Consider the following 10702-nt stretch of genomic DNA (forward strand, 5'->3'; position numbering starts at 1 on the left):
TCGATATTTCGTTTAAGTTCTCTTCGTGTCGTAGGTGGGACGTAACACCGTACGACGAGACTTTTCATTTTTAGATATATATATATAATATACATCTATCTCCTCCTCCTTCTCTCAGCGACGTTCGAGATACACCCATAGTTCAGTAAGATCTTCGAACGCCACTCTCTCTCATCATATAGCATATGATGATACAAAAAGAGTCGTAACTTCACGAGAACACTCCTGAGATCTTTTAAATTATCTCTCTTATAACATATCTTAGCGGTAAAGCACGTATACACCTTTCACGCTGAACGAACAAGCGCGTATATCACAGTGCGTCGCGCTGGACATACCGTAAGAATATTCTCTCTCCTCTCCTCCACATACATTTATTATAAGAGAGTCTAATCTTCGAACATCACTCTCCGTAGAAGACATACTACGCAAAGATAGTAAGCTCTACAGCGGCCAATTTTAAAGACAGCATTTTATTTATAAGTATAAAAAAAGTAGCTGACGGATTTTCCCATATATGTTTGGTTGAATCGATGCTCTGTTAGTACAAGAATACGTGCACACAGGTCACCAGCTTCCCGACTAAGGGGAACCTTGCCACGATATTTGGTCATTACGTCCAGGACAGCGACCCGCGGCGCAGCAGTGTAGAGAAAAAACCAGTACGAGAACGGAGGAACAGTCGAGAAATAGCGTAAAATACACTAAGACTCGAGGAGCGGTGACTGAATTCTCAACCGAGGCCGTAGAATAGCCACGCGCTCAACGCTGTTCCGACCGAACCGTCCGGCTCGACGTCTCTCTTATAGATACGAAAGCGCCCGCCGGCAGGCCGGCGCCGGCCGGGCTAGCGGCCGCGCGCTTATGGTGCAAAACCTCCGTAGCAACGTACCGTTCGGAAGGGACGCTGGAACTTAGTCGCGCGAACGCTCGATCACTACTATACAAAGGCAATATCCAACCATCGAAATATTTTACCAGACACTTAATTAACATAATAGAAATACATTTTTACCAAAAAATTAATTTTTTTTTTCACCGAAAAATCGCATCAGTAAACATACTCTTTTATCGATTTCGGACAAAAAACAAGTTTATAATCAATTACAACACGTTAAAATAAGTAGAAATATCCAAAAAAATATATACCTTGTAACGTTAATTAACGAAAAAATTAGAAAAATATCCCAGTCGTGTCGGTTCGACGAACGCTAATTTTTTAAAAAATTCTATAAAAATGTTTAATCCTCGTGTATTTAATTGAGATAAAACGATTTCTATAAAAAAATTTATACCTTATAACGCTTTTTAACGGAGTTAACTCGAAAAAATGTTCTCGCCTCGGAATTTTTCTGTCCCAACGTACCGGCTCGGAATTTTTCTATGTTCCAACGACCGGTCGCATCGGTCCAAACTTTTTTTCGACCTTCTTACGATTATAAAAACGCTTAATCCCGACCTGTTTCATCGAGTTAGGACGATTTATGCAAAAATATTCCTACCTTATAACGCTTTTTAGAGAGTTATTTCGATCGGAACTTTCGGTCTTATTAAACTTGGGTGCATCACTTGCGTCGATGTAACGTCGGACAAATTAATCTGACGCAACCGGACGAGCCGGAACTGCGTTAACAAAAAAAAAAAAAAAAAACGCGATTCGGCTGGGTAATCGGGGGAGTCCAACTTCCCAAATCGCGACAAACACATTCCACGTATCTACAACGCCTCTGCAAGCAGATTTCATGCAGTTTTGGGAAATCGACTAAGGACCTCTGATTCAACACATCTCAGAACCAGATGAACACTTCATGCGAACAACACTTCAAAGCTCACGTTCAACGCACCAATTCAAAATCAAATTTTTTTAATGTACTGTATTCTACTCATCATGAGGATCAGAAATCTCAAAGGAACAAATTGTTAAAGCTCTGCAAGTTTTCCAACTCACCTTATTTGTAATGTGGTTACATATTGCAATCAAGTGAAGAGAAAATAGCATCTATTGTTGAACGTCGATATACTAAATCCACCATTATGTAAAGTTTCCAGCTACAGCTGTAAAAATGTTTTTAAGGGGTCGGTCTAGGATTAGGTATTCTTGAAGCCAATGTACGACGAAAATCAGAAGCCCCACGAGAAGGTGAAGTGGGTGGTCTTGACCGGTATGGGCCCACCAACTTCTCCGAAATTCTCCTCGCCGGACCGACAAGTGCCCGAACGCACCGGTCGGCAGCCACCCGATTATAGGAGAATATCAGATTCGTTGGGGTTTCCTACGACGTGGACCTACTCCGCGAGAATCCATACCCGCCTCGTGCTCTCTAAAGATAATGTACTAGCTTTTTCGCGCACAAGTTCTTACTGCTTAATATGTGTTCACCAACTATTATGTCGTACGGCAAGCTAGAGTCCGACGGCATTAAACATTCCAATTTAACTGCGGCGTCCTCGCATTGGACTGAAACCTTAGTGTTTCCTATGAGTCCATCATCAAGTTTACATATCATCGTGATACGAGGTTCAAATTTACAATTCGCACATTTTGCAACCTTTTCGCGCACCATAGAATTCTCAGCTCCGGTGTCTAATAGACATTGCACCAGAGTGTTTTTGAATAATATGGGTATTAAAACCGCGTCTGTATAACCTATGCCTATATATATGTCTCAGAAGGTTGGAATTTAGAATTAGGGGCGTGGAACGAATCTTCGTTTGGATTACACAGTGTCGTTATGCAATAGAGAAGACATTGACTAGTGCAAATACGATTATTCTAGGGTTGGACAAGTCCTTTCATCTCCGACATATATATACCTATATAACCTATATAATATACACGAAATAATACGAGAGATATATCACCTGCATCCTGTTTATGATTTTCAGTGAAAAGTTTATATGTCATTGCATGTGCAACGAAAGTTGGAAATTATTATTATTTGGAAAAATAATACAACTTTATCCTCTTTTGTTATACGTGGGGAAATCCTTATGGACACCCCGCATCTCCTAGCAATCGGTGTGGTAGTGTCGGACATTACCGATTAAAACCCCACGGTGGTCCTCCTGACGCTCAACAAGGATGCCCCTGGACCTCTTTCGAATTACTGCAGGCGCACTCCTGCGTCTTCTCCTGTCTGAAGGAGTCGTTCCTTGATTAGTTCGAGCATGGGGTGGGACCACCCCTCTCAACGCTCTCCCCTGGGCCGTTGTGCAATTCTGAGGAGGTCCTGATCCTCCTCGGCGTGTCGGCCTGTATGACCGCTTAAGACGACGTAGGTTCCTTCGACGCGGAACCCAGCAAGATTGGGATGTTCACACCCTCTCCCGCTCTGCTCGGTCCTTTACGAGCAATACGCCCTCGCAATATGAGCGGACTGCGAGGAACTCTTGTTGCCCCCTCAGCACTGCTTTCACAACTGACGAGGGGTCCAAACTCTCGCTAATCGTTATTCGCAGGATACGACGGGAGGCTTCCCGCGCCGGAAAAAATTCCAACGTGTGCTGTGCCGTGTCCTCGCTCTCACCGCAGTGGTTACAGGTGTTCCTGAACTCTCTTCCGATTTTCTGCAGGTATTCCGCTAATATTCCACGTCCTGCGAGCACCTGCGTCATCCGGAAGCACAGTGGAAGCCCTCCGCGGTCTCTCTATGCCCCCCCCTTCCCCGTTTGGCAGGACCGATCTAACGGCTTCGTGGCCTCGGACCTGGTCTTCTGTGAGTAGGTCGGAGCGCGATCACTGCCACATCTCTCATTTAAATTCCCCCCGAACGTCTCGGACCGCCTGCTCGGCGGGAGGAGAGTTCGCGCTTGAGCTTAGGCTCCTCTGGTCTTCATACACTCGTCGGAGCGTCAAGGCTTGGAGCTCGAACGCAGAAGACGCCGCCAGGACAGTCGTCGAGGCATATGATATCGTCCGGCATCCCCTTACGATCCTGATGGCGGTCGTCCTATGAAGCCTCCTCAGCAAGAGTAGACTGCGTCGACTTGTCATCAGATACTCTGCCCACACCGGGGCCCCGTACAACGCCTGTGAACGGACGACTCCGACTTCTGCCCACCGATATTCGGCAGCAGGCCACACAGAGCGTTGGCTGCCGCCGTCACTTTGGGAAGCACGAGATCCGGTGTGCATAACTCACATAATTTCATTCCATGTTTCGCCTTTTTTTTGCAAAATGTATCGCTCAAATGATAAATGTCTCCTTCACAGTAAAATTGATTCGATAAATTTTCACCAGGATAACAGCAATCCTTTATATTTTTTATTAAATTGTGCAATACTTGGTTAATTTTGTGAAGGCGGTAGGATTTATCACACATTTTGTCATAGAAGTAAAGGGAGCGAAGAATTGTCTCATACCGATGTTGAGGCATTGTTTTGCTAAATGAAGAGTGATAATAACATGCATTCGAATGTTGTCGATGACAATACATAATCCTAAGAATTGTTTTGTTTCCTCAACTGGAGTTAAGTTCCATTCTTCTTGTAACTTGGTAGATCCCCGTGTAACAAATGACAACAAAGCCCGAGCATTTGTCCAACTCGCAATGTTCTTCATGAGATCATCGTCAAATATTAAACAAAATGCATTTAGCACCGAAGCATTTCTTGTAAGATTTACTTGTAGTCCTTCCTTTGCAGTAAAATTACGTAAAACGGATCAACGTTTGCTTCCTTCCAAATCCACAATCTTCATCAAGAGAACCATCACTTTTTTTATTTCATATTGAAAAGTTCTTCGTTGGAAATCCTAGAAATTCTGGAAGAATGGAATATTTAAGTTGCGTGAAAGATGAAGAAAGGTTGTGGAATATGAATTCCATCATATTTCCTGCTTTCATCACTCAAACTATCATATAATATTCGTTTGTTTTTCATTAAGGGTCTCCTGAATATGAAAATTTACTTACTAGTTTATGAGGTTTATTCCAGGCTACTTACATATCTGTAATGAATTTTAGCAATTGCAAAACTGGGTAGTATTAGAGAACACACGGGGAGACGAGTTAATACTTTGTCGTAATAAATTTTTTTAACGATATAATATAATCTCGGATCACACACGCTGGTTATAGATTTGAGCGTTTTCAACCATATTTGTCAACTTCACGGCAGAAATCATTTGTTTATGCAGAGATAACAAAAATTGACTATCTTAGCATACCTATGATTCTGAGCTCTGAATTAAAATCGATGCGTTATAACAGTGTGACGCTGGTAGTGAACATATTAAGAGAATCTTAATTAGCCTAGACGCTGTTTTTAATGTTTGATTCCGTTTGACTGCATTTGGCCTTCTTTCATCTACTGGCCATTGGTTTTTCTTAATCGCTACGCAAGCACGTGTTTGCCGCACGGGTATGTGGCGCTATCGAATTTTACTGCTTCGGCTCCCATTGTTGGTATGACATACGGCCGGCGTTACAGTTACGTAATTATTTCATTCTAACCACTTCTAGTTAATTGAGACTGAGACAATAGATCATGGGAGTGTGGTGTCTTCACAAGAGATACCCTACTATCTCCCGTGGGTTATTTACATTTTCCATTTCTGCTGCTATATTTTTATTGATTGTAGTATAAATTGACACTACGTTTTATATACGGTACAAGGAGCATTCTCAATATTATATGTTTTACGAGTTTTTATTTTGTAAATGTTATATTTTATAAGTGATATACATGTGGAAAAGGATCTCGTGTCCTTAGACACACCCCATATAGTTTTCCTCTGTGGCATCATCGGGACGGAAACTCGCTCTCTCTCTTGCGATCTCATCGACGAAAAGAGTAATGCCTTACGATCAGTGAATATTATGCGTGTTATTAACAAAGAGTCAGACAGATTTTATGAGCAAATCGTGCAATGTGATCAAGCAACTGTAATATAAAATAATATCATGTTGCAATTTGTCTGAACGAAAAAACGAAATATTTACTTGTGTAATATTCACAAATAAAACTATGCATCTGAGCGGGAGATCGCAATAGATCGAAAATGTTGTACAATTCAAAAGAGTTTTTTGAAAAAGTTGAAAGAAGTGTTGGTTTACTAGATCATGTGAAACGAGAGTGTATTCACATAATGACAACTCCGAGGCTCTACTTCTTGGGATTATGGGATATGGAGGTCCAGTTCTACCCCATAAATCCTCGTAGAGCCTCTTCACCTCTCTTGCCTCTGGCGGTTTCCTATCTGGTTTTAAGTAAGCCCAGACATTGTTGGTAATTACATCAGTCAACTTCCTTGGACGTACTTTACAGATCCCCTAACAGCGTGCATTGACCCAATATGGCGGTATACAGACAGGGCGCGTTCGCGTCGCTCCACACACTGTCCGTGTGCACAAACAGTACGCCGCGAGAGTAATCCAGATGTCTTCATGTGGGCAGACACCACCCGCCACGAAGGTAAGAATGGTTCTGCAACTCTTGAAAACGCAAAAGCCTGAAAAAGGAGCAGAGAGGCCAACCCCAAAAATCCTAGTGTAATCGCTACATCGGAAAAGCAAAACAGCTCAGAAATCAAGAAACGGGCTGATGAAGGGAGGGAGGATACTAAACAAGAAACGTGGCCAATACCCGACATAAGGGAACAAACTAGTCATATAGAAATAGAGGGTCCTGGCGTTCTGCCTCGACCCGAGCAACAAAATTAACAAGCAGCAAACCGCAACGATAATGTGTTACTTTAAGGAAATGAGAGACCTTGCGGAGGAGCACCTGCTCCACAACAGTTATCTGGCCGGAAGGATAGAACAAAGCGCGGGTGAAGCTAAGAATAAGTGTTACGTCGCGCAAGGCATCTGCACGCCATCCGGCGCTACTTGACCGCCAACGGTCTACGCACCGTCCTTCGACCCTTAACAAATCCAAGGAACCCGTAAAACGACAGCTTTTAATGCTATTGTTTTGACATATGTCGTCAATTTACGGAATAAGCTCCATATCCTAGAGATGCTTTCTGTTTATAGCCAGTTTAGAAAGGCCCTTGGATTTACTACTCGCTATTAGGAAACCCGGAGAAAGAAGGTAGTAACTTAGCAAAAAACCAATGTTTAATCACCGGGAAATTCAGGTTTTCCGTTAAACAAGACATCACCTAGCAACATTGGTAGGAGGCTCCATCCCCTCTGGTCATTCTATAACATTGACTTGAACCAATGGACATCATAGGTCGTTGCCCTCACTCTACTCACGAAAGGTGTGAACAACGAATCCACGTCCTTAATAAAAAGGGAAACACCCACACCGAGCTTTCTTCTGTAATCCTACGAAAACGAACTACAGTGATCCTACAAGCTTCATCCTGTCGATTACGAGGCTACTTCGGTTGTCTCTCTTACTACTGCATATCAGTGTAAAAGTGTTGAAAATATATAACGTTTATAGCTCTGTTAATCACAGTGTTATACTTATTCAATCACCACTATTATCCTAGCCGAAATAAGGGGATCGATCTATTCGCGGTGTCGATTCTTGCAATCGTAACGGAAATTTATGACTCCCGTTGACGCGCACTCTCGCAACCGCGTCTCCCCGCGATAGGCCGAAAATACATGGTCCTTCGAACCGGATTCACGTCCACTGAAAAGTGCACTACTAGTGACCGTACAGCGCCACGTGAATCTATCAATCCAGCCGCGGAAGCGTTATCATAGCAACGAAGACAGTGACCTCAGAAGCGTCACCTTCAAACAAGTATAACCCATTGGCCGAGGAACGCAACCACGCAACCTCCCGCCGCCGCTGGACAATAAAACGTGCAAACACTTCAACCGCACTGTAACAAGTAACAATCGAGCTTCCGGACCAACGTCCAGGTAGGATCACTCACTTTACTCATATAAGAATGACCAACGCTGAGCAGATCAGCACACTGCGCCGGAGACGAAGCGGCTTAGCCGGTCGATTTACAATCCTCAAGCGTATCCTCGACAAACACGAAGAAAACGGACAGGGAAACGAGGACTTCCTAATAGTTTTCCGTAACGCTGTCCACGATAATTGGAGGAGGATCATTGCAGTCCAAGAAGAATTAGAAGCGTTAGATGCGAAGGAAGCTGATCGTGCAGTCTCTTTCATGAAAGATTATATTAAGATTGAGACGCAGATCCTAGACCTCTTTAACAAACTACCATCAACAACCACTTCGACACAAGAAACACGCGATTCATGCGTGAAACACAAGCAGACGGAGAATATCGCATCGTCTCGAACGCCGATCCCGTCGCACGATATGCGGAGTCTATCGCGTGACACTCACCACGTGTCACCTATACGCGACCTGACGACGACCACGGTCACATCGTCAGCATCACAGCCATCTGATTCAGCACCACAGAACGCCTTGAATCAATCAACCGCTCAAGATACTCTGGACCAGAAGGAACTCAATCCAGTCCAGGACAACAGCGGTCATACTCCGCCGACGGAAAATATCGCGTCGAACCTAGCGCCGATATCGTCGCCTGACACGCACGACTCATTGCGTGAAACTCACAACACAGCGCCTATACGCGTCTGGAAGACAATCGATCAACATTCTCTGGATCAGCAGAGAGATGAAACCGTACCAAACGACATGCCGTCTCCTACTATACCATCGCCGAAATGGGCCACAACGACGAGTGGCCTGAAACAAAACACTAACAGCCCATCGGATCTCAACACTTGTCCACAAACCCCACAGAGTGCTACATCGGACAAGTCTTTAATCACTATCAACTTCCTGGAGAGCATGGTCGATCAATATCGACAGTCGAAACGAAAACCAGAAGTTCAAGAGGAATTAGAGATTCTTGATGGGGAAGAAATTGGTCATCCAGAAACTACTTCAAACGCAGATCTTGCCGTTGACACACGATGCATGGAACGCATCGGGGACGTTCATGCCCCACTGGAAGATTCCAAGACAATCGCGACGGAGGACTCCGACGGAAGCACAAGGTGTAATGTTACACTGAATGAGCGTGGAAACAAAGGCACCAACAAAATAGCTCAATTCCGACAGATTATCGGGGGGAGCTCAGTCTCCCAGTCAGCTCTAAAGCTCCGTGTCGTGCTTGACGAATCTATACCAAGCACCAATAGAGGTCTTTTCAACGGTACCTCCTGGATCGAGGCGTTACCTGATACATCCTGGGACGAGATGTTCCACGAAACTTCCAGGACCGAGGTGATTCACGACAATCCTTGGATCGTGAATATCAACTGGAAATGTCTTGGAAAAAACGAGGACGACGATGATCCAGACTACGAGGTGGACAACATGCTATCAACGCAACAAGCTTTAGGCCTGGCCATCAATCTTCCCTGGCAGCTACAGCATCTACGGACGGCAACAACTCCTGCGGAGACAAGCATCTTGGAGCGAGATGCAAAATCTTCCCTCTGCAGATCCGAACCTAACCAAACGGAAGGTAAGATGCCTCCGATTCTGTTTTTAGTGGATAATTGGACCACGCCGGTCCAACCACCAAGCATCATCAAGAAGGCGCGATACGGATGGGTCAGCGGGGGGAGATCTGGTCCCCAATCAACCATAGACCTCCTGCACGTCTTCATTGCGCTGCCATATACGGATTTCACGTGCCCTTATGAAATCGGCGAGATTTATAACGACACCTCCTGGGACGAGGTGTTCCACGACACTTCATGGGCCCAGCTGTTTCACGACACGTCCTGGTTCGTGAACTCCACTGGAAAATATCTAGGCAATGTCGAGGACTACGGCGATCCAGAACGCAAGGAAGACAATATATCCTCAATGCATCGGCCTTTTGACCGTATCTTCGAATTCACCCTGGCGACAACGGCCTCATCCCGACTACCACAATTCATACGGCACCGAGCATCTTGGAACGAGGTGACACACAGTTCGTCCTATTATCGAGCCAACCCGATTCCGTAGAATACGGACACTCAGCAATCAACAAAGAGTTGGGCGGCAGCCCCAACTAACTCTACCTTTATAGAAATTTTGATCGGTACCCTCTCAACGGGGGGAGTATGTTACGTCGCGCAAGGCATCTGCACGCTATCCGGCGCTGCTTGACCGCCAACGGTCTGCGCACCGTCCTTCGACCCTCAATAAATCCAAGGAACCCGTAAAACGACAGCTTTTAATGCTATTGTTTTGACATATGTCGTCAATTTACGGAATAAGCTCCATATCCTAGAGATGCTTTCTGTTTATAGCCAGTTTAGAAAGGCCCTTGGATTTACTACTCGCTATTAGGAAACCCGGAGAAAGAAGGTAGTAACTTAGCAAAAAACCAATGTTTAATCACCGGGAAATTCAGGTTTTCCGTTAAACAAGACATCACCTAGCAACATTGGTAGGAGGCTCCATCCCCTCTGGTCATTCTATAACATTGACTTAAACCAATGGACATCATAGGTCGTTGCCCTCACTCTACTCACGAAAGGTGTGAACAACGAATCCACGTCCTTAATAAAAAGGGAAACACCCACACCGAGCTTTCTTCTGTAATCCTACGAAAACGAACTACAGTGATCCTACAAGCTTCATCCTGTCGATTACGAGGCTACTTCGGTTGTCTCTCTTACTACGTCATATCTTAGGATATCGTCCACGTTACTGCATATCAGTGTAAAAGTGTTGAAAATATATAACGTTTATAGCTCTGTTAATCACAGTGTTATACTTATTCAATCACCCCTATTATCCTAGCC

This window comes from Bombus flavifrons, chromosome 10, assembly GCF_040668555.2.
Source record: "Bombus flavifrons isolate JBK064 chromosome 10, iyBomFlav1_principal, whole genome shotgun sequence".
NCBI lineage: Eukaryota > Metazoa > Arthropoda > Insecta > Hymenoptera > Apidae > Bombus > Bombus flavifrons.